The sequence below is a fragment of the Papio anubis genome, chromosome 9, assembly GCF_008728515.1.
Source record: "Papio anubis isolate 15944 chromosome 9, Panubis1.0, whole genome shotgun sequence".
Lineage (NCBI taxonomy): Eukaryota > Metazoa > Chordata > Mammalia > Primates > Cercopithecidae > Papio > Papio anubis.
Genome location: NC_044984.1, coordinates 1,733,800 through 1,759,205, shown reverse-complemented (window position 1 = coordinate 1,759,205; position 25,406 = coordinate 1,733,800). Strand labels below are relative to the sequence as shown.

The following is a 25,406-nucleotide window of genomic DNA, read 5'->3' as shown; positions in this document are numbered from 1 at the left end:
TCAGGTCCTTCTGGCTTTTCACTCAGCCATAATGCTTGGGAGACATGAAAACAGACCCACTGTGTAGACACTAATTCTGACCAAATTTTCTGAATCAAAAATAGGAACACATGGTTTAACCAGAAATATATTTTCCAAACCAGTAAATGTATGTATTCGAAAGATATCTTTTAAAAATGGAATTTAATAACTTACAAAAAAGAAAGAAGAAACTCTGATCCAATAATTGTACTGATAATTAAGAAAAATAAAGAATGCAGGTCTCAAGAGTTTAACTGCTCTCAGGGTTATATCCAGGAGCATGCTGTCTCAAGGGAAACCTCAGTTTCTCCACCTATATAAGTGAGCATCTGTGAATGATAATCTTAATTAACAACATTAAATATGTATTTAGATTGTACCATAGTAAGATGAAGTCAAGCCCATGTTAGCTACCTGTACCTAAGAACTTCAATAAACTATTACATAAAGTTCTGAAGTAATCAAGAAGATGCAAATAACAAACAGTGATTTTTGAACAAAACCAACAGTAGGGAAGCTTACTACCACTTCAAAGAACCAGTGAAAAGCTGTTTGTTTTTTCTAAGTAAAATTACACAGATAACTGATGCTACTCTTGCCTGGAAGGCTACAAAACAAACTGCAGCAAAAACCTCCACTGTAAATCTAACAAGGTTCCCCATTGTGAAACCCTACTGCATACCAAGAATTATCTAAAATGGCCTTGATCCCAGTAAGGCCAGTACCCTTTACTGATCCAGTACTCTTTACTGTTTTTCCTTGAATTTTATCCTAAAGCAATACAAAAGGGAAAAACTACACACACAAAAGTATTAAGGTGGGGGGAAATGGAAGCAATTAATGAGTAACAGAAAAATAAAAAAAGTACATAGTAAATTCATTTTCTCATTTGAATATTAGGGAGCATTCAAAAACAGCATGAAGATTATTTACAGTGTCTTAAAACATAAAACAAAATTATTACAACTAGATAAAACTAAGTTTTACAACTATATAAAAGTGTGTGCATAAATACAAGTTAGAAAGGCATATACAAAGGCCAGGCGTGGTGGCTCAAGCCTGTAATCCCAGCAATTTGGGAAGCTGAGATGGACAGATCACGAGGTCAGGAGATCAAGACCATCCTGGCTAACCCAGTGAAACCCCGTCTCTACTAAAAAATACAAAAAACTAGCCGGGCGAGGTGGCGGGCGCCTGTAGTCCCAGCTACTCGGGAGGCTGAGGCAGGAGAATGGTGTAAACCCGGGAGGTGGAGCTTGCAGTGAGCTGAGATAAGGCCACTGCACTCCAGCCTGGGCGACAGAGCAAGACTCCGTCTCAAAAAAAAAAAAAAAAAAAAAAAAGAACTTACCAGGAGCTGGGAGAAGAGAACAATAAGGAGTTATTGTATAATGTGCATAGTTTCTGATTGGGATGATAAAGTAGTTCTGGAACTAGGTAGTGTGATGATTGTACAACACTGTGAATACACCTAATGCCACTGAACTGTACCCTTTAAAATGGTTAATATAGTGAATTTTATATTACGTGTATTTTCCCACAATTTAAAAAAAGGAATCTGGCCCAGCACAGTGGCTCCCAGAACTTTGGGAGGCAGAAGCAGGAGAAAGTTCGAGACCAGCCTGGACAACATACTAAGATCTCGTCTCTACAAAACATTTAAAAATTAGCCATGCATAGTGTCACATGCCTGTAGTCCCAGCTACCTGGAAGAGTGTGGAAGGAGGATCACTTGAGCCCAGCAGTTCGAGGCTTCAGTAAGCCATGATCGCATCACTGCACTCCAGTCTGGGCAATAGTAAGACCCTGTCTCTAAACAAACAAATAAAATAAGGAATCTGAAATATTAAAATGTATGTTTTATTGTTAGCTTTGTCACAGTATAATGCCCTTCATATATATGCAGTATAAACAAGTTTTTAATAATAAACATAATTTTCTTGTTATCACTACAGACTAGAAATCAGCCTGCATTACATATAAGAGAGTTGATAACTCAAACTTTTACATAATCAGTCCACAGTTTCAATTTGCTTCTCTTCCAAACTTTTAATTAAGGAGAAGTTAAGTTTTTAAAAGTTATAATTTGCTCTCCCTTCCATTCTGTGCTTGCTTCTCTTAACAGAGGTGCTAATGAGCCCAACTGATGCTAAAGATTTCATCTAAAAACCAAGATAACAAAATGTTAGCTATAACTATATAGAGGGCTGGTTTCTACTAAAGTAGTATTGATTAAATAACTGTTTCAAATAATGTATCTCCTAAGATCCTGAGAACACTCACTAAGAGAAAAAAACACTTATCAATCACAACTTTTCCCCCTAAGCTTTCGTTTAAAAAAAAAAAAAAACTTTAGGCCGGGCACGGTGGCTCACGCCTGTAATCCCAGCACTTTGGGAGGCCGAGGCGGGCGGATCACGAGGTCAGGAGATGGAGACCATCCTGGCTAACATGGTGAAACCCCGTCTCTACTAAAAATACAAAAAAACTAGCCGGACGTGGTGGTGGCGGCGCCTGTGGTCCCAGCTACTCGGAGGCTGAGGCAGGAGAATGGCGTGAACCCGGGAGGCGGAGTTGGCAGTGAGCGGAGATCGCGCCACTGCACTCCACCCTGGGCGACAAAGCGAGACTCCTTCTCAAAAAAAAAAAATAAATAAATAAATAAATAAACTTTAATACTCCTAATAGAGATGATAATTATGTGAGGTCCTAGGCGGCTCATCTAATTATCTCTCGAGATGCCTAAGAATTCCCCCAGCTAACCAAATTAGCTTGAAATGTAAATGAGAATCACATCTCACGTTCAAGAGTGACAACACAATGTAATATTGTTGTAACAGAGTCACTTAAATGATATATTAACACTTTTCCCTCACCTTTTTTGTGTGTGTTCCCTTCCAGTATGCCTTCGTTCTTGGCTAAGGATCACGAAATAATTAAACAGTACCACTAAATAGGGTGCAATCTTATCCTGCAAGTTCATTCATTCATTAATTTGTTCAAGCAACAAAATTTACTATGTGCCAAGTTTTATGCTTTTCCCTGCTTTCTTACTGCCCAGTATTACAAAACAACAACTGATTATATAAATGACATTTCTCTCTCCTAAGAAATAAACAAAAGAGATAGAATGTAAAGCAAAATACAGGAAATTAAGAGGGGGGGCTTTTGGGGAATCAAAACTAGTTCATTAACTGATGCCAACTATTAGGGATAGGATAAGAAAATAATTAGAAGTTACCAAAAACAAAAACAAAACAAAACAAAACTGGCTGAGCTCACTGGCTCACGCCTGTAATCCCAACACTTTGGGAGATCAAGGCAGGAGAATCACTTGAGCCCAGAAGTTTGAGACCTGCCTGGGCAATACAGTAAGATCCTGTTTCTAAAAAATAAATAAATAAATTTTTAAAATTTTAATAAATATATTATTTTTTAAAAGGTTTATAAGACATATCCCTTCCTATGGCTATCATTCCTTAAAGTCCCAATGAAACAGAAGGCTCCCTAATATTTAATAAATTTTAAACTATATTCTTTAACAATAAAAAATTATGACAAGTCAAGAAAGTCTACAAATATTTCCTTTCTCCAAAAACTAAATAACACAAAAAAATACACAAAAGCCAGTATTCCAATATTGATTACAATATAATTCTAGGAATGAAGAAATTAACCTCAGTCCTGATAGCTTCCAGCATATTCCAGGAAGAATGGGGAAGACCAACAGTCTTGATGTATAATATCATTACCTATGATGATGCTCTACTGACAAAACATTCAAAGTTTACAAAGGGAAACTGTGGGTAGAGGGGGAAAAAAGATTTAATGCACACAGAACCAAAGTATTAACAATGAACTGTCCTGTTGTACTCAGACAAATGACTGTCTTGTTTTAAAAAAAAAAAAGTGTAGACCTAGGAAAAGTATTTGGAACTGGCTTTACTTTGTTCTAAGATTTTTAAGAGTAAAAGAGAGTCAAGATGGAAGATGGAAAGACCAGACTATCAATCCCTGTAAATTAGAAGAGCTCATTTTTATTCTACTAACACAAAATTTTCACTGGCCAAAATTCTATGAATACTGTATTGTATCATGCAGACCTTTCTTTATTTTTTTTTTCTTTAAGACAGAGTCTCGCCCTGTTGCCCAGCCTAGAGTGTAATGGCACCATCTCGGCTCATTGCAACCTCTGCCTCCCAGGTTCAAGCAATTCTCCTGCCTCAGCCTCCGGAGTAGCTGGGATTACAGGCACGCACCACCACGCCCGGCTAATTTTTTGTATCTTTAGTAGAGATGGGGTTTCACCATATTGGCCAAGCTGGTCTGGAACTCCTGACCTCAAGTGATCCTCCCACCTCAGCCTTTGAGTGCTGGGATTACAGGCGTGAGCCACTGGGCCCGGCCGTGTTAAGATGTTTTTTTTAAAAGATCTGCATGAGTTGTTGTTCACGCCTGTAATCCCAGCACTTTGGGATACCGAGGTGGGCGGGCGGATCTGAGGTCAGAAGTTCCAGACCAGCCTGGTCAACATGGTGAAACCCCATCTCTACTAAAAATACAAAAATTAGCCGGGCGTAGTGGCAGGCGCCTAAAATCCCAGCTACCTGGAAGGCTGAGGCAGGAGAATCGCTTGAACCCGGGAAGAGGAGGTTGCAGTGAGCTGAGATCACACCACTGCACTCCAGCCCAAGGGACAAGAGTGAGACTTCATCTCGAAGGGAAAAAAAAAAATCTAACACAAACAGAAAACAGCTGGTAGGAAGGAACAAGTAACTAGAAAGTGTTCTGAGCCCATACATAGATGTGGAAGTCTACACAAATTTGACCAATGTATTTTCAACAAGTAGGGGAGCTCAGTTGTCCTTCAATATCTCTGGGTAGCTAGGAAATGACAATGAGGAAAGAAAGAAAATACATATGAGTTTTCAATTCCTAAACCTCCTCAGTTACAAAGTCCCTCCCACTAATATCCTTTTTTTTTTTTTTTTTTTTTTTTTAAAGTGTTCCTGTGTGCATGGGCATCTGGAGTCCGGCCTGTGGGGGACTGCTCCCCCAAGATGCTGGCAGTCTTTCCAGGAAAGTGGTGAGTTCGGAAGTTGCCCTGGTGCATAGGAAGAGAATACCCCAAGGGGCTACTGAAAGGGCCTTGGGTAGGTAAGAATGGGATAGAAACATTCTGGTGCAGAGGGGCAGCCGACCAAGGGTTTCAATTCTTGGAATACACTGAGGCTCAGGTACTGCTGCTCTGGGAGAGGCAGGGGCTGTGGATGCCAGGGAGCACATGCGGCTTCAGATTCCTCTGGAGGGTGGGGATGAGGGAGGCCATGGAAGACTTCTGGAGAGACCAGAGCGGTCTTTAATTAATAAAGAATATTTAATTAATAATTATACATGCAATGAGTGAATGATTATACATGCAATGTTTATTGGAAAAAGATACTCAAACATACTATACACCCCACTACATTTCACTTTAAAAAGTATGTTCTCACAAACTAATGTATGCTTAGGCACAAAATGACTTATTTCAAAATTTTGCTAAGGCTGTCTTCCCCTTGACAATAATAAAGTCTATTCTACAGACAATTGAATAAAAAACTGTGAAAGAACAGAAATATAGTAGACACCTGACCTACATACTCTAAGAGCAAAGACTCAGGAATCACTTATTGTGCCTAAAAGAAATGGTGAAGGTTTTATAGGAGTTAATATTTGAGCTGGACATTAACCAATGAGTTGGAGTATGCCAACTAAAGAAAAGGTATTCTGTGCAAAGAATGTAGAATATGCAGGACAAAGGGTGTCAGTTCTGTTTAGAAATTAGAGCATAAAGGGTAGATTCAAGATACACTCAAGAGAAGCAATATTTGAATGACTGAATGAGGGTCAATGAAATAAAGATGACGACTCAGGGTTTTTCCTTAGGCAGCTGGGTACATAGCAATGCCATTTGCTGAGATGAAAAGATCATAAAGAAGGGAAGCAAATTCAAAGTGGAACAATAATGAGTTTCTTTTTGGAAATGGAGTATGAAATGACAGAAATGTTCCGTTGGCACTAGGAAACACAAATTTAAATTCAGGAAAGAGAATGAACTTGAACATAGAACTATTACTAGCATAAAAAGTGACACTAGCATAGTTACTGGCAAAACAGTTGATAAAATCCTTTAAAAAAAAATCTATACAAAGGAGTGAGGACAAGCAAGGATCACTGTGAAGAATTCTGAAACACACAAAGTATTAGATGATTAAGTTAGGGTTAGAACCCAGATCTCTTTACTCTCAGTCAAATATAGTCACACCAGGTTGCCTTCCTAATGGGAAAGCTATGGAAAATTAAAAATCCCAACTCAGTCGGGGGTGGTGGCTCACGCCTGTAATCCCAGCACTTTGGGAGGCCAATGCTGGCAGATCACCTGAGGTCAGGAGTTCGAGACTAGCCTGGCCAAGATGGTGAAACCCCATCTCTACTAAAAATACAAAAATTAGCTGACTGTGGTGGCATGCGCCTGTAATCCCAGCTACTCAGGAGGGTGAGGCAGGAGAATCCCTTGAACCCAGGAAGCGGAGGTTGCAGTGAGCCAAGATGGTGCCATTGCACTCTAGCCTGGGCAACAAGAGTGAAATTCTGTCTCAAAAAAAAAAAAAGAAAAAAAAAATTCCCAACTCAATTTCTTATACTTCCCTTCCCTTCCCTTCAGTTCATACCTCAAAAGGCAGTTATGTTGCTTAGAAGCACTAAGGTTGCTTAATTGATACCTCAAAAGCAATTTTCTCTGCCTGAAGAAATTGTTAAACTTAATTGACACTTCTGGTCTAGAAATCTAACACTAATCCAGGAGAGGTTTTTTTTTTTTAAACCAACAGATTGTAGGTTCCATAAAGGCAAGCATTTATGTTTTGTTCACCACTGAATCCCAAACTGCAACTGATACACAGTAGACATTCAATAAAGATTTCCTGAGTGAATGAATAAATTAATGAATAAACATCACATTCTCTAGGGAAAAAAAGAAATTAAAAGCATTTCTACTATATCTTCATAGTTAAATTGGACTTCTCACCAAGACAGATTAGTACAATGTATTAATGTAGGCTTTATTATTAATTTGTGTATTTGTATTATAAGGAAAACAAATTTTTAGTAAAATATAATATGTTTTGTTCATTTTGTTTAGTTCATTGCTGGACTGCCAGTCTCTAGAACATTGCCTGGCACAGAATAAACATATAATAAGTATTTTTAAATGATGTACTTAGTTTTATTACCCTATCATGCTTGAATCTGTGACTTTATATTAAAGGTAAAATTGTAGTCAATATATAGACTATATATAAATTTTTTAAAATCTTCATTTACTGTAATGTAATAGCATCATTTTACACGTATACCAGTTTTTCAGGGAATTGATTTATAGTCCATTTGGTTTAAGTCTGGGACGTGTGGCCAAGCGTGGTGGCTCACACCTGCAATCCCAGCACTTTGGGAGGCCAAGATGGGTGCATCACCTGGGGTCAGTAGTTCAAGACCAGCCTGGCCAATATATAGTAAAACCCCATCTCTACTATACAAAAATTAGCCAGGCATGGTGGCGCGCACCTGTAATCCCAGCTACTCGGGAGGCTGAGGCAGGAGAATCCCTTGAACCCAGGAGGCGGAGGCTGCAGTGAGCCGAGATCGCACCATTGCACTCCAGCCTGGGTGACAAGAGTGAAACGCTGTCTCAAAAAAAAAAAAAAAGTAAGTTTGGGGTATTTGGATGTTTCTGATGTTGAATGACAAAATGTAGGCTTAAAAAAGTCTGTTTACAGTTTTATACCGCTGTATTGTGTACAGCCTCTCTTTCATAATGACACTTGGGACTGTGATGGTATAGAGTGACCCTTAATAGTCTGCTCCCAGGAATAATATATAATAAATAGTAATACATAACAGTTGTTCAATCATTATCTGTTAAATGAATGAATGAATACTGAAAGGAGGGAGAAAAGGGAGTGAGTTAGTAAAAATTAGCCAGGAGTGGTGGTGTACACCTGTAGTCCCAGCTACTTGGGAGGCTGAGATGGGAGGATCACTTGAGTCCAGGAAGTCAAGGCTACAGTGAGCCATGATTGTGCCACTGCATTCCAGCCTGGGCGACAGAGTGAGACCCTGTCACCAAAAAATCAAAACAAAACAAAAAGTTAGCTGGGCCTGATGGTATAGTAAAATACACATAACATAAAATGTACCATCTAAATTATTTTTAAGTGCACAGTTCAATGTTACTGAGTACATTTATATTGTTGTGTGACCATTACAACCATCTATCTCTAGAACTCTACAACTTGCAAAACTGAAACTAAACCCGTTAAACAGTAACTCGCCATTCCCTCTTCCCCTCAGCCCCTGGTAACTACCATTCTACTTTCTGTCTCTGTGATTTGTACTACTCTAAGTACCTCATTAAAGTGGAATCAGACAGTATTTGTCTTTTTGTGACTGGTTTGACTGGCCAGTTTCACTTAGCATATTGTTCTCAAGATTCATCCAGTTTGTAGCATGTCAGAATTTCTTTCCTTTCAAAGGTAAAATAAGATTCCATTTTGTGGCTGGGTGCGGTGGCTCACACCTGTAATCCCAGTGCTTTGGGAGGCCAAGGCAGGTGGATCACAAGGTCAGGAGTTCGAGACCAGCCTAGCCAACATACTGAAACCCCGTCTCTACTAAAAATACAAAAAATTAGCTGGGCATAGTGGTGGGCACCTTAATCCCAGCTACTAGGGAGGCTGAGGCAGGAGAATCGCTTGAACCAGGGAGGCAGAAGTTATGGTGAGCCAAGATCATGCCATTGCACTCCAGCCCAGGCAACAGTGCAAGACTCCGTCTCAAAAAAAAAGAAAAAAAAAGATTCCATTTTATATGTATACCGGTAACATTTTGCTTATCTGTTCCTCCATTTGTGGACAGCGGGACTACTTCCAGGGTTTAGCTGTTGTCAATAATGCTACTATGAGCATGGGTGTACAAATACCCCTTCAAGACCCTGCTTTCAGTTCTTTTGAGTATATACCCAGAAGTGGAATTGCTGGATCATAGGGTAATTCTACTTAAGGACTCACCTTACTGTTTTCCACAGCTTTTCTGCTCTTTTAAACTCGGAGGCAACATAAAAATTAAAATCACAAAATAGGTGGTGCATGCCCATAGTTCCAGCTACAGGAGGCTGAGGTGGAAGGATCGCTTGAGCATGGGAGGTCGAGGCTGCAGTGAGCTGTGTTTATGATACCACACTCCAGCCTAGACAGCAGAGTGAAACCTTGTCTTCAAAAAAAAAAGTTATATAAATGGAATGATATAGTTTGTAACCTTTCAGGATTGGCTTTTTTGCAGTTTTTTTAAGTTACCTCCACTTTTGGTGGTGTTGTTCTGTTTTGTTTTTGAGATGGAATCTTGCTCTCTCACCCAGGCTAGAACGCAGTGGCACGATCTTGGCTCACTGCGACCTCCACCTCTCACTTCAAGCAATTCTTCCGCCTCCGTCTCCTGAGTAACTGGGATTACAGGCACCCACTACCACACCTGGCTATTTTTTTTTTTTTTCCCAGTAGAGATAGGGTTTCACTATGTTCGCCAGGCTCCAGTTCCTGACCTCAGGTGATCCACCCGCCTCAGCATCCCAAAGTGCTGGGATTACAGGCGTGAGCCACTGCACCCAGCCCCCTCCACATTTTTAGAAGGAATTATTTTGGGGAAGAGTTCCTTTGGGGAGGATTATGGGACCTTACGGAACAGGCAAAGGAGACAAGATCATTAAACCAGGTAAAAATGTTCAATTAAACATGATCCAGATTCGATTCATATGCCATAGATAGGTTCTATGTCTTTAACAATCTGCTTACATTCTCTGGGCTCTAATAAGGTAGGCTATGATCCAAAATGAACTTCAAGGCCACTGCCTACTATGTCCTAAAAAGTCATGTACAAAGAAGACATAATGGGGCATTTTAAAGTAAGGAATTTCTATATTTGTGTAACAATTTACAGCTTGCAAAGAATTTTCACATCTCTCATCTTGTAATCCTTCCAAAAACTCTAAGTTAGACTGGATTTGACCAAGATAATAAAAGTTTAAGGAGCATTTTGGTATAATGAAAAGTACTCTGCACCTAGTCAAAGTGAGTGAGTCCAAATACAGGTTCTACTTGGACTGTCACTTAACTTCCCTAAACTAAGGACTCTCATGTCACAGAAGGAAAAGTATCATCTAGATACCTCAATACTTGTAGAGAGGACTGAGCAGGGTACATAAAATATCTTAAACTTTCGAATACACTCACATAATAACTGTATCCAGGCAAGTATGAAAGTAAGACTCGAATCTGGGCCTTACTTGTGGACACAACCATTTTTCTGCTTCCCTTTTCACAGGAAAATTTCTTAGGAGTCTATTGTCACTGTCTCCATTCCCCAACTTCATATTTTCATTCCATCCTTCACCGATACTTCTCTACAATCTAGTTTCCATTCCCACTAACACCACACTTGTCAAGGTCACTTAGGAACTCCTTATTACCAAATCTAGCAGACAATGTCAGTTACTCCTAAATATTTATCCCTGGCCCTAAACTCTCACTGAATTCCAGAGTACTACTATTACCTACCACCAAGTATGAAATCTCCACATAGATGTCTAATTGGCACCTCAGACTTAAAAAAATAGAACTCATGATTGTCCCACCAAACTTGCTCTCCCCTCCAGTCTTACTCATTTCAGTAAACTGCACCACCAATCTTCTAAGTGCTCAAGTCCTAGGATTTGCCTTGATCACATGCAGTCAGCAAGTCCTGCTGATTCAGTCTTCAAAACACAGCCCAAATCAATCTGTTTTTCTCTACTAATTTACTCTCCCGCCCAAGCCACCACCACCTCTCACCTATGCTAATACAACAGCCTCCAAAGGTCTCCTAAATTCTACCCTCATTACCCTTATCCTCAGAATCCAATCCTCACACAGCAACGACAGTAATCTTTTTCAAAAGGCACTTCCCCCACTAACAGCCCTCCAATGGCTTTCTTTTACACCTAGAAACCCCTTACTCTGGCTTACAAACCCTTAAATGATTTAGACCCTGACTATCTCTGATCTCATTTTGCACCACTCTACTCCTTGCCCACTACATTCCGGCCACACTGACCTGTCTGCTCCTTACATGTGCCAAAAGCTTAAGGAGCTTTGTGTAACATGGTTCCCTACAGTAGAATGCTCATCTCTCTAATACTTGCCAAGGCTGACTCCTCTGTATGAAGATCTCAAAGGTTACCTACTCAAAGGATCCTTCCCTGACCATGCAATGTAAAGCAACTCCTCAGTCTCTCCTTATTACATCACCTTTTAGTCTCTTTCATAGCACTTGTCTCTGACATTTTTATTTGTTTACTACTGATCTTTTCCTGCTAGACTGAGCTCCTGAGAGTAGAGACATCATCTGTCTTCTTTACTCTGTGAACCCTGAAAATTCGAGACAGGTCTCAGTTAATTTAGAAAGTTTATTCTGCAGGCTGGGCACAGTGGCTCATGCCTGGAATGCCAGCACTGTGGCAGGCTGAGGCAAGCGGATCACGTGAGGTCAGGAATTCAAGACAAGCCTGGCCAACATGGTAAAACCCCATCTATACTAAAAATACAAGAATTAGCCAGGTGTGGTGGCATGCGCCTATAATCCCAGCTACTCAGGAGGCTGAGGTAAGAGAATCATTTGAACCCGGGAGGTGGAGGTTGCAGTGAGCCGAGATCGTGCCACTGCACTCCAGCGTGGGTGACAGAGCGAGACTCCATCTCAAAAAAAAAAAAAAAAAAAAGTTTATTTTATTTTGCCAATGTTGAGGACACTCCCATGACACAGCCTCAGGAAGTCCTGACAACATGTGCCCAAGGTGGCTGGGGCACAGCTTAGTTGTATACATTTTGGGGAGATATGAGACACCGATCAATATATGTAAGAAGTATGTTGGTTTGGTCTGGAAAGGCAGGACAACTTGAAGCAAAGGCAGGAAGACTCCAATCGGGGAGGGGCTTCCAGGTTACAGATAGGTGAGAGACCAATGGCTGCACTGCATTCTTTGGAGTTTCTGATCAGCCTTTCCAAGGGAGGCAATCAGATATGTATCTATCTCAGTGAGCAGAGGGATGGCTTTGAATAGAATGGAAGGCAGGTTTGCCCTAAGCAGTTCCCAACTTGACTTTTCCCTTTAGTCTAGGAAATGGGGACCCCAAGATTTAATTTCCTTACACAACTCTTACACAGCAGGGGTCCCCAACCCCTAGGCTACAAGCCATTTCCCGTAGCCTTTTAGGAACCTGGCCTCACAGCAGGAGGTGAGGGGCTGGAAAGCTTCATCTGTGTTTACAGCTGCTCCCCACTGCTTGCATTACCACCTGAGCTCCGCCTCCTGTAAAATCAGCGGGTGGCATTAGATTCTCATAGAAGCCTGAACCCTGTTGTGATCTAGGCTGCACGCTCCTTATGAGAATCTAATGCCTGATGGTCTGCCACTGTCTCCCATCACTCCCACACGGGACAGTCTAGCTGCGGAAAAACAAGCTCAGGGCTCCCACTGATTCTACATTGAGTTACATAATTACTGCATTATATATTGCAATGTAGTAATAATAGAAATAAAGTGCACAATAAATGTAATACGCTTGGATCATCCCGAAACCATCCACTCTACCCCCCGCCCACCAGTCCATGGAAAAACTGTCTTCCATGAAACCAGTGGTATTCCCAGCACCTAAAATAGCGCCCGGCAAAAGTAAAGCGTATTCAGTAAATATCTGCCAAATAAGTCAACATCAAAATTAAGTCAGAGATAGAAATGTCTTTCCCTGACCTCCCCAGGCTTATGATATTAACTCTTTTATTCTTTTGTTTCTGATATAGTATATGTCACAACTGTTTACTGCCTGTCTTCCCTCTTGAACTATGAAACTTCTTAAGATGGGGAAGCCTTCCTTAGAATCCATTTTGTATCTACAACACCAAGCATGGTCTGGGATGCAAAGTAAGAGCTCAAAAACCGCTGCTAGGGCCAGGCATGGTGGCTCAAGCCTGTAATTCCAACACTTAGGGAGGCCGAGGCAGGCGGATCACTTGAGGTCAGGAGTTCGAGACCAGCCTGGCCAACATGGTAAAACCCCATCTCTGCTTAAAAAAAAAAAAAACAATTAGCTGGGCATAGTGGTATACGCCTGTAATCCCAGCTACTCCACAGGCTGACACAGAAGAATTGCTTGAACCTGGGAGGCGGAGGTTCCAGTGAGCGGAGATTGCACCACCGCACGCCAGCCTGGCGACAGAACAAGACTGTCTCCAAAAAAAAAAAAAAAGACGAAAACAAAAAAACTTCTGTTGAGTGAGGATGACAGGAGCAGCTAACATGCTCTGAGTGCTTACTACATGCAATACAATATTTCCCATTGATTATCTCTTTAATCCTGACAACAATACTGGAAGATACATATGATTATTTTCCCCATCTGGCAGATGACAAAACAGAGCGGTTATAATTAATTTATCCATGTTCATATAGTTAATAAATGGCAGAGTCAGATTAAATTTATTCTGCCTGACACCTAAGTCAATGCTCTTATCCACAGTGTCTGAATGAGCCATAAACTGTTCTCAAATAAATGCATGATAGCACTTAAATGCCAAAGCCAAGTATTTCAACACAGATAGTACATTATACTCTACAACGTTTGACGATATTAAGAAACTGTCAAGAAATAGGAAAGAACATGGAGCCTTGCTACATTCCAGAAGCAATAAAAAGAATGATTACAATTGGAGTACTTTCCAAATACTCAGACTCTTTCTGAGTAGAAAAGTCTCAATAAAACAAAACTGATAACTGAAAAAGCTTAACTGATAACATGGGAAAAGTTCCCAACATATGTTACTAATATGGCCCTTAAAAAAAGGTATAGTTGATAGCTGAGAAGGAGTGTTAATGAAATCTTAACTGCCATAACACAAAGAAGCACTTTTAATCAAACAGCAATCTATTTCCTTAAAATTATTTTGAAAATGTAAAGGCAGGCAACGTGTTGTATCACTACACTGCTTTTTTCCCGCCAGCATTAAGTAGACCAACCTTTAAATAAAATCACAAGGAACCCATCCTAACTTAACTCTACCCCAATGGATGACTTTCCTAAGAAAACAGGAAAATCTTACCATTATGGGAAGTAGAGTTGGGGGAAAAAGCCAGTGAAAGCCTGCCACACTGCTGGTCTCTTATTGCACTCACGAAAAAATACCAATGAGAATCTTCCCAAAGTGATAAAAAGATGACATTTTAATTGCTAAGTTGCTACTTTAGCACTGTCTCCTAGTTAGCAGTCCACTTTAGTCATTTCAGTAATGTTTGTCAAAATTCACAGAACCATACATCTAAAACGGGTGAATTTTACTGAGTGTAAACTACACCTCAACAAATTTGACTCTCTAAAAAGAGACAAAATACTATAAACATCACAAAATTTTTTTGAAGTCCTCAGTTAAAAAAAAAAATCTAAATTTGTTTTGTAACCTCACCAAAGAGTACAAAGTTCTAAAGCTTTAAAAAACAAGTGGTTGAAAATAGATGCTGGACTTTCTCTGAGGTTTTTAAGCTTTAGGATCTCTGCTTTAAAAATATGATGATGACCATCCCAAGAAGTGTAACAGTCTTTCAAGAACTTGAAATATCTCGAATGCATCCAGATTAAAATAAGAGTCACTCTATACCATCACAGTCCAAATATCATTATGAAAGAGAGGCTATACACAATACGGCAGTATAAAACTCGAAGGAGAATTTTTTAAGCCTACATTTTATCATTCAACATCAGAAACATCCAAATGCCCCAAACTTAAACCAAATGAGTTACAAATCTGAAAAGCAGGTATACGTGTAAAATGACACTATTACATTACAGTAAATGAAGATTTTTAAAAATTTATTTACAGTCTATATATTGACTGTAGTTTTACCTTTTGCTAAAGGAAACTATAATATAAAGTCACATTTTCAACATGGTAGGGTAATAAAATTAAGTACATCATTTAAAAAATACTTATTTTATGTTTATTCTGTGCCAGGAAAAGTTCTACAGACCGGCAATCCAGCAATGAACTAAATAAAATGAACAAAATACATTATATTTTACTAAAATTTTGTTTTCCTTATAATACAAATACACAAATCTAATAATAAAGCCTACAGGCCGGGCGCGGTGGCTCAAGCCTGTAATCCCAGCACTTTGGGAGGCCGAGACGGGCGGATCACGAGGTCAGGAGATCGAGACCATCCTGGCTAACACGGTGAAACCCCGTCTCTATTAAGAAATACAAAAAACTAGCCGGGTGAGGTGGCGGGCGCCTGTAGTCCCAGCTACTCGGGAGGCTGAGGCCGGAGAATGGCGTGAACCCGGGAGGCGGAGCTTGCAGTGAGCTGAGATCCGGCCACTGCAGTCCAGCCTGGGTGACAGAGCGAGACTCCGTCTCAAAAAAAAAAATAAATAAATAAAGCCTACAGAGTCAAACTGCTTAGTCCCTCGTGCTTTTCAGAGGCTCAGTGAATTTTTTTTTTTTCCTTGAGATGGAATTTTGCTCTCGTTGCCCAGGCTGGAGTACAATGGCATGATCTCAGCTCACCACAACCTCCGCCTCCCAGGTTCAAGTAATTCTCCTGCCTCAGCCTCCCAGTAGCTGGGATTACAGGCATGTGCCACCACACCTGGCTAATTTTGTATTTTTAGCAGAGACAGGGTTTATCTGTGTTGGTCAGGCTGGTCTCAAACTCTTGATCTCAGGTGATCCACCCGCCTCAGCCTCCCAAAGTACTGGGATTACAGGCATGAGCCACCGCACCCGGCAGCTCAGTGACATTTTAACCAAACGTCAATGTTATGTCCTAAGCAACATAACCTAAGCAGAGACAACCACTAAAGATGAGGGTATTAGATTTTAAAGGATAAAAAGGCAATATTTCTCTTAATAGGAAGAGCCTAGAAAATAAAGAAGTAACTCAGAACATTTTAAAGGACTTTAAACAGTTTGAAAATTCCAAAGTGAACAACTTCAAGAGAAAAGTGCCTCTCTTTCCACTCAAATGCTTATCAACTTAGGACAGGAAAAACTTCCAAGTCTTCCAACCATTCCTATCACAGTAGGCTAGGCAGATGATCAACAAGTTCACTCATCTCGACTTAACACTAATTTTATTTCTTACTTTACAGTAGCAAAGCTCATGTTTGAGTGTTTATACCCAAAGTCAGAATATCACCTTAACTTCTATTGCCTGCTTATTAAAGTTTACTTAAGTTTTTCTTGCTGAATTTGGTCAGGGATCAATTAAAGCATTTTCGCCACATATTCTCTACCACGAAAAATATTCTAACCATCTCTTGGCAAAAAATCAAATAAGTTTTCCAGTAATGCTGCCTAGTTGGATATAGCGTGTGGTAAAATCACACAAGCAAATGATTATAACATGAAAGAGACTGGATGAAAAATTGCTACAGTTTTAAAGAAAATTAACCTTTAGGAAATAAAGACTGACTGCACTCCAGCCTAGGAGCACAGCGAGACTCCGTCTCAAAAAAAAAAAAAAAAAAAAAAACCAACAGGAAATAAAGACTGAAAATAAATACTGAGTAAATAAATACTGAAAATATTTCAGGTGCAGTACTGTATTTGCGAAAACAGATGCATCTCCTAGATGCATCACACGTAAGTGCTGAAAGTGTGAAGTGTGAAGAAAAAAGTTTTAAAGCAGGAAACTTCCTAAACTTGAAATTTCATATGCTTTCTGCAATGCAGTTCTAATATAGTTCTAAATGCATTCTTTTTTATTCACTATCCTTTTAGTCAGGAATGTTAGGAATACCATATTACAAACAATCGAAGGTTAAATCCAAACATTAACATCTCTTACGTAATGACTAGCAGCAATACTACTACTAATCTCTCCTGTGCCAGACTGAAACAGTTCCAGTTTCTGGTCATATTAATAACTACAAACATTCTCAAAGGTTTGTCCTTAAGTATCACAAATCCAAAAGATGATATAAAAGGCAATAAACCCATCTTCAATTTCATCCCATTTTTATAATAGACAAATGCCTGTATGTATCATCAGAATTACACTGCTCTCAGAGACCACCACATTCAGCAATGCTAAGTGCACATAGTAAAGTCTTCAAAGCCTAAAGAACAATTTTCCTCATCTTTATGTGTCCGCAGTTGGATCCTTCCAGTGGGTTCGTAGTCTTGCTGACTTCAAGAATGAAGCCGCAGACCTTCGCGGTGTTACAGCTCTTAAAGGTGGCGTGGACCCAAAGAGTGAGCAGCAACAAGATTTACTGTGAAGAGTAAAAGAATAAAGCTTCCACAGTGTGGAAGGAGACCCCACGAGGTTGCCGCTGCTGGCTGGGGTGGCCAGCTTTTATTCCCTCATTTGTCCCCCTCCATGTCCTGCTGATTGGTCCATTTAACAGAGTGCTAATAGGTCCACTTTACAGAGTGCTGATTGGTCCATTTTACAGGGTGCTGACGGGTCCATTTTACAAACCTCTAGCTGGCCAAAGAGCCCTGATTGGTGCATTTTTAGAGTGCTGACTGGCGCATTTTACAATCCTCTCGTGAGACAGAAAAGTTCTCCAAGTCCCCACCCAACCCAGAAGTCCAGCTAGCTTCACCTCTCAATTCCCTCTCTAAACAGGATACCCCAACTGCTGCTGGGAATTGGGCGACGCCCGCTCTAGCTACTTCCTGCTGGATGGGGGCAAAGAAGGGGCCCTGCAGTGGTAGTGTCCTCCAAAGGGGAATTCTCTAGGCCAGCCAAAGCAACAACGGTCTGGCTTTTAAAGCCACGATAACTCGGGGTTGGGGGATGGGGGGAACAAAACCAAACCACGGGTGGTTTTGTCTTTCAGATGGGAAACACACAGGCATCAACAGGCTCACCCTTGAAACGCATCCTAAGCCACTGGGACCAATTTGACCTGCAAACCCTGAAAAAGAGGTGGCTCAATTTTTTCTGCACTACGGCCTGGCCCCAATATTCTCTCTCTGATGGGGAAAAATGGCCACCTGAGGGAAGTATAAATTACAGTACTATCCTGCAGCTTGACCTTTTCTGTAAGAAGGAAGACAAATGGAGTGAAATACTTTATGTCCAAGCTTTCTTTTCATTGAAGGATAATCCACAACTATGCAAAGCTTGCAATGTTGTGGAAGAGGACCTCTGAGCTTACCTCCATATCCCAGCCTTCCTATAGCTCCACTTCCTATTAATGATAAGCCTCCTCTAATCTCCCCCCTCCCCAGAAGGAAACAAGCAAAGAAATCTCCAAAGGACCACAAAAACTCCCAGGCTATTGGTTACGTCCCCTTCAAGCTGTAGGGGGAGGGGAATTTGGCCCAACCCAGGTACATGTCCCCTTCTCTCTCTCTCTCTGATTTAAAGCAGATGACAGTAGACCTGGGGAAGTTTTCAGATGATCCTGATAGGTACATAGATGTCCTACAGGGTCTAGGGCAAACCTTCGACCTCACTTGGAGAGATGTCATGCTATTGTTAGATCAAACCCTGGCCTTTAATGAAAAGAATGCAGCTTTAGCTGCAGCCCGAGAGTTTGCAGATACCTGGTATCTTAGTCAAGTAAATGACAGAATGACAGTCGAAGAAAGGGACAAATTCCCTACTGGTCAGCAAGCCATTCTCAGTATGGATCCCCACCAGGTTCTCGACTCAGATCATGGGGACTGGAGTCGCAACCATCTGTTGACCTGTGTTCTGGAAGGACTAAGGATAGTTAGGAAAAAGCCCACGAATTACTCAACGATGTCCACCACAACTCAGGGAAAGGAAGAAAATCCTACCACCTTCCTCGAGCAGCTAAGGGAAGCCTTAAGAAAATATACTACCCTGTTACCCGACTCACTCGAGGGTCAATTGATCCAAAAAGATAAGTTTATTACCCAGTCAGCCGCAGATATCAGGAGAAAGCTCCAAAATCTAGCCCTGGTCCCTGAACAAAATTTGGAGGCATTATTAAACCTGGCAACCTTGGTTTTCTATAGTAGGGACCAAGAGGAACAGACTGAAAGGAAAAGCGAGATAAGAGAAAGCCACAGCCTTAGTCATGGCCCTCAAACAGACCTTGGTGGTTCAGAAAGGACAGAAAATGGAGCAGGCCAATCATCTGGTAGGGCTGGTTATCAGTTTGGTTTGCAAGGACACTTTAAAATAACGATTGTCCAATGAGAAACAAGCTACCCCCTCGCCCATGTCCACTATGCTAAGGCAATCACTGGAAGGTGCACTGCCCCAGAGGACAAAGGTTCTCTGGGCCAGAAGCCCCCAACCAGATGATCCAACAACAGGACTGAGGGTGCCCGGGGCAAGCGTCAGTTCATGTCATCACCCTCACTGAAGCCCAGGTACGTTTAACCATTGAGGGCCAGGAAATTGACTTCCTCCTGGACACTGGCACGGCTTTCTCGGTGTTAAACTCCTATAACAGACGGCTGTCCTCAAGGTCCATTACCATCCAAGGCTCAGTGTTAATCTCCTGTCCCGGACAGCTGTCCTCAAGGTCCATTACCATCCGAGGGATCCCAAGACAGCCTGTAACCAGGTATTTCTCCCACCTCCTCAGTGGTAATTGGGAGACTCTGCTCTTTTCACATGCTTTTCTTATTATGCTGAAAGTTCCATACCCTTATTAGGGAGGGACGTATTAGCCAAAGCTGAAGCTATTATCTGCATGAATATGGGGACAAATTACCCATTTGTTGTCCCCTACTTGAGGAGGGAATCAACCCTGAAGTCTGGGCATTGGAAGGACAATTTGGAAGGGCAAAAAATGCCCGCCCAGTCCAAATCAGGTTAAAAGATCCCACCACTTTTCCTTATCAAAGGCAATATCCCTTAAGACCTGAAGTTCATAAAGGATTACATCATATTGTTAGATATCTAAAAGCTCAAGGTTTAGTAAGAAAATGCAGCAGTCCCTGCAACACCCCAATTCTAGGAGTACAAAAACCGGTCAGTGGAGACTAGTGCAAGATCTTAAGACTTATCAATGAGGCAGTAATTCCTCTATACCCAGTTGTACCCAACCCCTATATCCTGCTCTCTCAAATACCAGAGGAAGCAGAATGGTTCACAGTTCTGGACCTCAAGGATGCCTTCTTCTGTATTCCCCTGCACTCTGACTCCCCTGCAGTTTCTCTTTGCCTTTGAGGATCCCACAGACCACACGTCCCAACTTACGTGAACGGTCTTGCCCCAAGGGTTCAGAGATAGCCCTCATCTGTTTGGTCAGGCACTGGCCCAAGATCTAGGCCACTTCTCAAGCCCAGGCACTCTGGTCCTTCAATATGTGGATGATTTACTTTTGGCTACCAGTTCAGAAGCCTCATGCCAGCAAGCTACTGTAGATCTCTTGAACTTTCTAGCTAATCAAGGGTATAAGGCATCTAAATCAAAAGCCCAGCTCTGCCTATGACAAGTCAAGTATCTAGGCCTAATCTTAGCCAGAGGAACCAGGGCCCTCAGCAAGGAACGAATACAGCCTATACTGGCTTATCCTCACCCTAAGACACTAAAACAGTTGCGGGGGTTCTTTGGAATCACCGGCTTTCGCCAACTATGGATCCCCAGATACAGCGAGATAGCCAGGCCCCTCTATACTCTAATCAAGGAGACCCAGAGGGCAAATATTCATCTAGTAGAACGGGAACCAGAGGCAGAAACAGCCTTCAAAAACTTAAAGTAGGCCCTAGTATAAGCTCCAGCCTTAAGCCTTCCCACAGGACAAAACTTCTCTTTATACGTCTCAGAGAGAGCAGGAATAGTTCTTGGAGTCCTTACTCCAACTCGTGGGACAACCTCACAATCAGTGGCAAAAGGCTGGCCTGTTTACAGGCAGTTGCAGTGGTGGCCATCTTAGTATCAGAGGCTACAAAATAATACTAGGAAAGGATCTCACTGTCTGGACTATTCATGATGTAAATGGCAAACTAGGTGCCAAAGGAAGTTTATGGCTATCAGAAAACTGCCTGCTTAGATACCAGGCACTACTCCTCGAGGGACCGGTGCTTCAAATATGCACGTGTGTGGCCCTCAACCCTGCCACTTGTTCTCCCAGAGGATGGGGAACTAACCAAGCATGACTGCCAACAAATTATAGTCCAGACTTATGCCGCCCGAGAGGATCTCTTAGAAGTCCCCTTAGCTAATCCTGACTTTAACCTATATACCGATGGAAGTTCATTTGTAGAGAATGAGATACAAGGGCCAGGTTATGCCATAGTTAGTGATGTAACAGTACTTAAAAGTAAGCCTCTTCCCCACAGGGACCAGCGGCCAGATGGCAGAACTAGTGGCACTTACCCAAGTCTTAGAACTGGGAAAGGGAAAAAGAAAAAATGTGTACACAGATAACAAGTACGCTTATCTAATCCTACATGCCCATGCTGCAACATGGAAAGAAAGGGGGTTCCTAACCTCTGGGGGAACCCCATTAAATACCACAAGGAAATCACGGAGTTATTGCATGCAGTGCAAAAACCCAAGGAGGTGGCAGTCTTACGCTGCTGAAGCCATCAAGAAGGGAAAGGAGAGGGGAGAACAGCAGCACAAGCAGCTGGCAGAGGCAAGGAAAGACCAGCAGAGAGGAAAGAGAAAGAGAAAGAGGAACAGACAAAGAGGGAGTCAGAAAGAGAGAAACGGAGAGAGGAAGAGACAGACAAAGAAGTCAGAAAGACAGAAGGAGGAAGAGGAGAAAGAGAGAGAGAGAGAGAGGAAGAGACAAAGAGACAAAAAGAGAGATAGCAGTAGTAAAGAAAAAACAGTATACCCTATTCCTTTAAAAGCCAGGGTAAATTTCTGTCCACCCAGCCAAGGCATATTCTTCTTATGTGGAACTTCGACCTATATCTGCCTCCCCACCAACTGGACAGGCACCTGCACCTTAGTCTTCCTAACTCCCAACATTAACATTGCCCCAGGAAATCAGACTATATCAGTGCCTCTTCAAAGCTCAAGTCCGTCAGCGCAGAGCCATACAACTAATACCCCTATTTATAGGGTTAGGAATGGTCACTGCTACAGGAATTGGAATAGCAGGTTTATCTACTTCATTATCCTACTATCACACACTCTCAAACGATTTCTCAGACAGTTTGCAAGAAATAACAAAATCTATCCTTACTCTACAATCCCAGATAGACTCTTTGGCAGCACTGACTCTCCAAAACTGCCAAGGCCCAGACTTCCTCACTGCTGAGAAAGGAGGACTACGCACCTTCTTAGGGGAAGAGTGTTGCTTTTACACTAACCAGTGAGGGATAGTACGAGACGCCACCTGGCCTTTACAGGAAAAGGCTTCTGAAATCAGACGCCTTTCAAACTCTTATATCAACCTCTGGAGCTGGGTGACATGGCTTCTCCCCTTTCTAGGTCCCATAACAGCCATCTTGCTATTACTCGCCATCGGGCCCTGTATTTTTAACCTCCTTGTCAACTTTGTTTCCTCCAGAATCGATGCCATCAAGCTGCAGATGGTCTTACAAATGGAACCCCAAATGAGTTCAACTAACGACTTCTACTGAGGACCCCTGGACCGACCCACAGACCCTTTGGCTGACCTACAGAGTTTCCCTCATGGCTACAAGGTCAACCAACTCTTTGTCAAGACCCCACAGCTGAATGGCTTTCCTCTCTTGTCGATCCTTGGCTCAGCCTGGAAGTACAGGAAAAGAGGAAGCTGGTTCCAGGCAAACCAATGCTCCCAACTCTGAAGAGTCGGGGGTTGTTAGAGAGCCCTTTCCCAGAAAGCCTGACACCCGTGTATTTAGTCCGGCAGCCCTGCTAGTTGCTTTTAACTGGCCAACAGGTGCCCAGTGTTTAGCCCCTGAATTCTAAGGAAAAATAGGACAGAATAGCAAGCGAAAGGGGTCCAATGGTACTCACCACTTGGCGATAGTCCCATCCGGGTCGCCAACATGTGTCCAGAGTTGATTCCTTCCTGTGGGTTCGTGGTCTCGCTGACTTCAAGAATGAAGCCGCAGACCTTCGCGGTGAGTGTTACAGCTCTTAAAGGTGGCATGGACCCAAAGAGTGAGCAGCAGCAAGATTTACTGTGAAGAAAGAACAAAGCTTCCACAGCGTGGCAGGAGACCCAACTGGCTTGCAGCTGCTGGCTGGGGTGGCCAGTTTTTATTCCCTTATTTGTGCCCGCCCATGTCCTGCTGATTGGTCCATTTTACAGAGTGCTGATTGGTCCATTTTACAATGTGCTGATTGGTCCATTTTACAAACCTCTAGCTAGCCACAGAGCACTGATTGGTGCATTTTTACAGAATGCTGATTGGCGCATTTTACAATCCTTTCATTTACACCATGTTTTAGAAACAACCACAGAAAACTGTGTGAGAACACAATCTTCTGGGCAGGATGAACAGAAATACTATCAAGGATACAGCTTAAAAGACAGAAGAGAGTTGTACTGGGCCAACCAATCAGGTTTGGCTGGGAAATGGTAAATCATCTGACAGTATATACAAAGAAAAATACTTAAGCCAGTAACAGACATTCTTGTAGGCCAAAATGTATTCAAATGAAAATAAGATTCCTCTTTTTAATCATACTACTCAAGCACTTTCTACTTTAAAATATTTATATTTAATATAAATATTGAATATTAATTTTACCATCTAAAAATTTTCAACTCTGCTTTTCTACAACTATATCCTCTTATCTGTTGAATGATCTCTACTTGTCTCCACTTACATCTATTATTGTACATTTTATCATAAAATCCAAATGCACTTCTATATTTCAAATTCAGAGAAATTAAAATAAGGCACACAGTCATACAAATTTCAAACCCATTCAAATTCAGAGATAATCTTTTGTTGTTTTAGATTATTATTTCCCCAGAAAGTTAGATGAGAACAAATTAAATTCCATCTGACTACTTATTAAGGAATTTCTACATGCTAGACAGACCACCAATCAATTGTAATCTATATACTAGCACCAAACTGGAGAAAATGAAACTTTAAAAAAATTCTCATTTAAGCACTTAAAATAATTAGGAATAAATCCAATAAAAGAAGTCCAACATGTCCTACACTGAAAACTACAAAACACTGCTGAGAGAAACTAAACAACCTTAAAAAATAATAACATACACCATTTTCAAGGACCGGAAGACTCTATTTTTAAAATGGCAATTCTCTCCCAAATCATCTATATACTTAATACAATGCCAACTGAAATTCCAGCAGGCTTTTTGATAGAAACTGACACTATTAATACCAAAATTTATGGAAATGCAAAGAATCTAGAGTAACCAAAATTTACCATAAATTCACAGTAATCAAATGTAGTACTGGCATAAGCATAGATACGCAGGGCCAGGTGTGGTGGCTCACACATGTAATCCAGCACTTTGGGAGGTGCAGGCAGGTGGATCACCTGAGGTCAGGAGTTCGAGACCAGCCTGGCCAACATGGTGAAACCCCATCTCTACTAAAAATATGAAAATTAGCTGGGCATGGTGGTGCATGCCTGTAATCCCAGCTACTCATGAGGCTGAGGCAGGAGAATCGCTTGAACCTGGGAGGCGGACGCTGCAATGACCCAAGATCATGCCATTGCCCTCCAACCTGGGTGACAGAGCAAGACTCTGTCTCAAAAAAAAAAAATAGTATAGGCATACAGATCAATGCAATAATAAAAAGACCTACTCATTTATGAAAAACTGATTTTCAACAAAGGTCAAAATAATTAAATGAGGAAAGGATAGTCTTTTTACCAAATGGTGCTTGAACAACTGGATATTCATATGGGAGAGGAGAACTTGAACTTTTACCTCACATCATACACAAAAATTAACTTGAAATAGAACATAGGCTTAAATATAGTATCTAAAACTGTAAGGCTTCCAAAATAAACACAGGTGAAAATCTTTACAACCTTGGTGTAGCTAAATACTTCTTAAGACACGAAAAGCATTAACCATAAGTAAAAAGTGATAAACTGGACTCAACAAAATTAAAAAACATCTGCTCTTCCAAAGACTGTTAAGAAAATGAAAGGCAAGCCACAGAACAAAAGAATACAGTCATCTCTCAGTATCCTTTCCTTGGGGGACTGGTTTCAAGAACCCCTCTCTACCCTCCTAATCCACCCAAAACTGAACACCAAAATCTGAGGATGCTCAAGTTCCTTATTAAAAAAAAAAAAAATCATATTTGCATATAACCTATGCACATCTTCCTTACACTTTAAATCAATCTCTAGATTATTCAGAATACCTAATATGATTAAATGC

At 41.3% G+C, this 25,406-nt stretch overlaps 1 protein-coding gene across 1 annotated transcript in view; it reads right to left on the bottom strand.

The window, feature by feature from the left end:
• Window positions 1-23,316, bottom strand: part of ADIPOR2 (adiponectin receptor 2) — a 78,514-nt gene extending 55,198 nt beyond the window's left edge. The window contains exon 1 of the mRNA XM_031650202.1: window positions 23,039-23,316. The gene's annotated coding sequence lies outside the window, so the exon portion shown is untranslated. The remainder of the gene's footprint in view (window positions 1-23,038) is intronic.
• Between the last annotated feature and the right edge of the window lie 2,090 nt (window positions 23,317-25,406).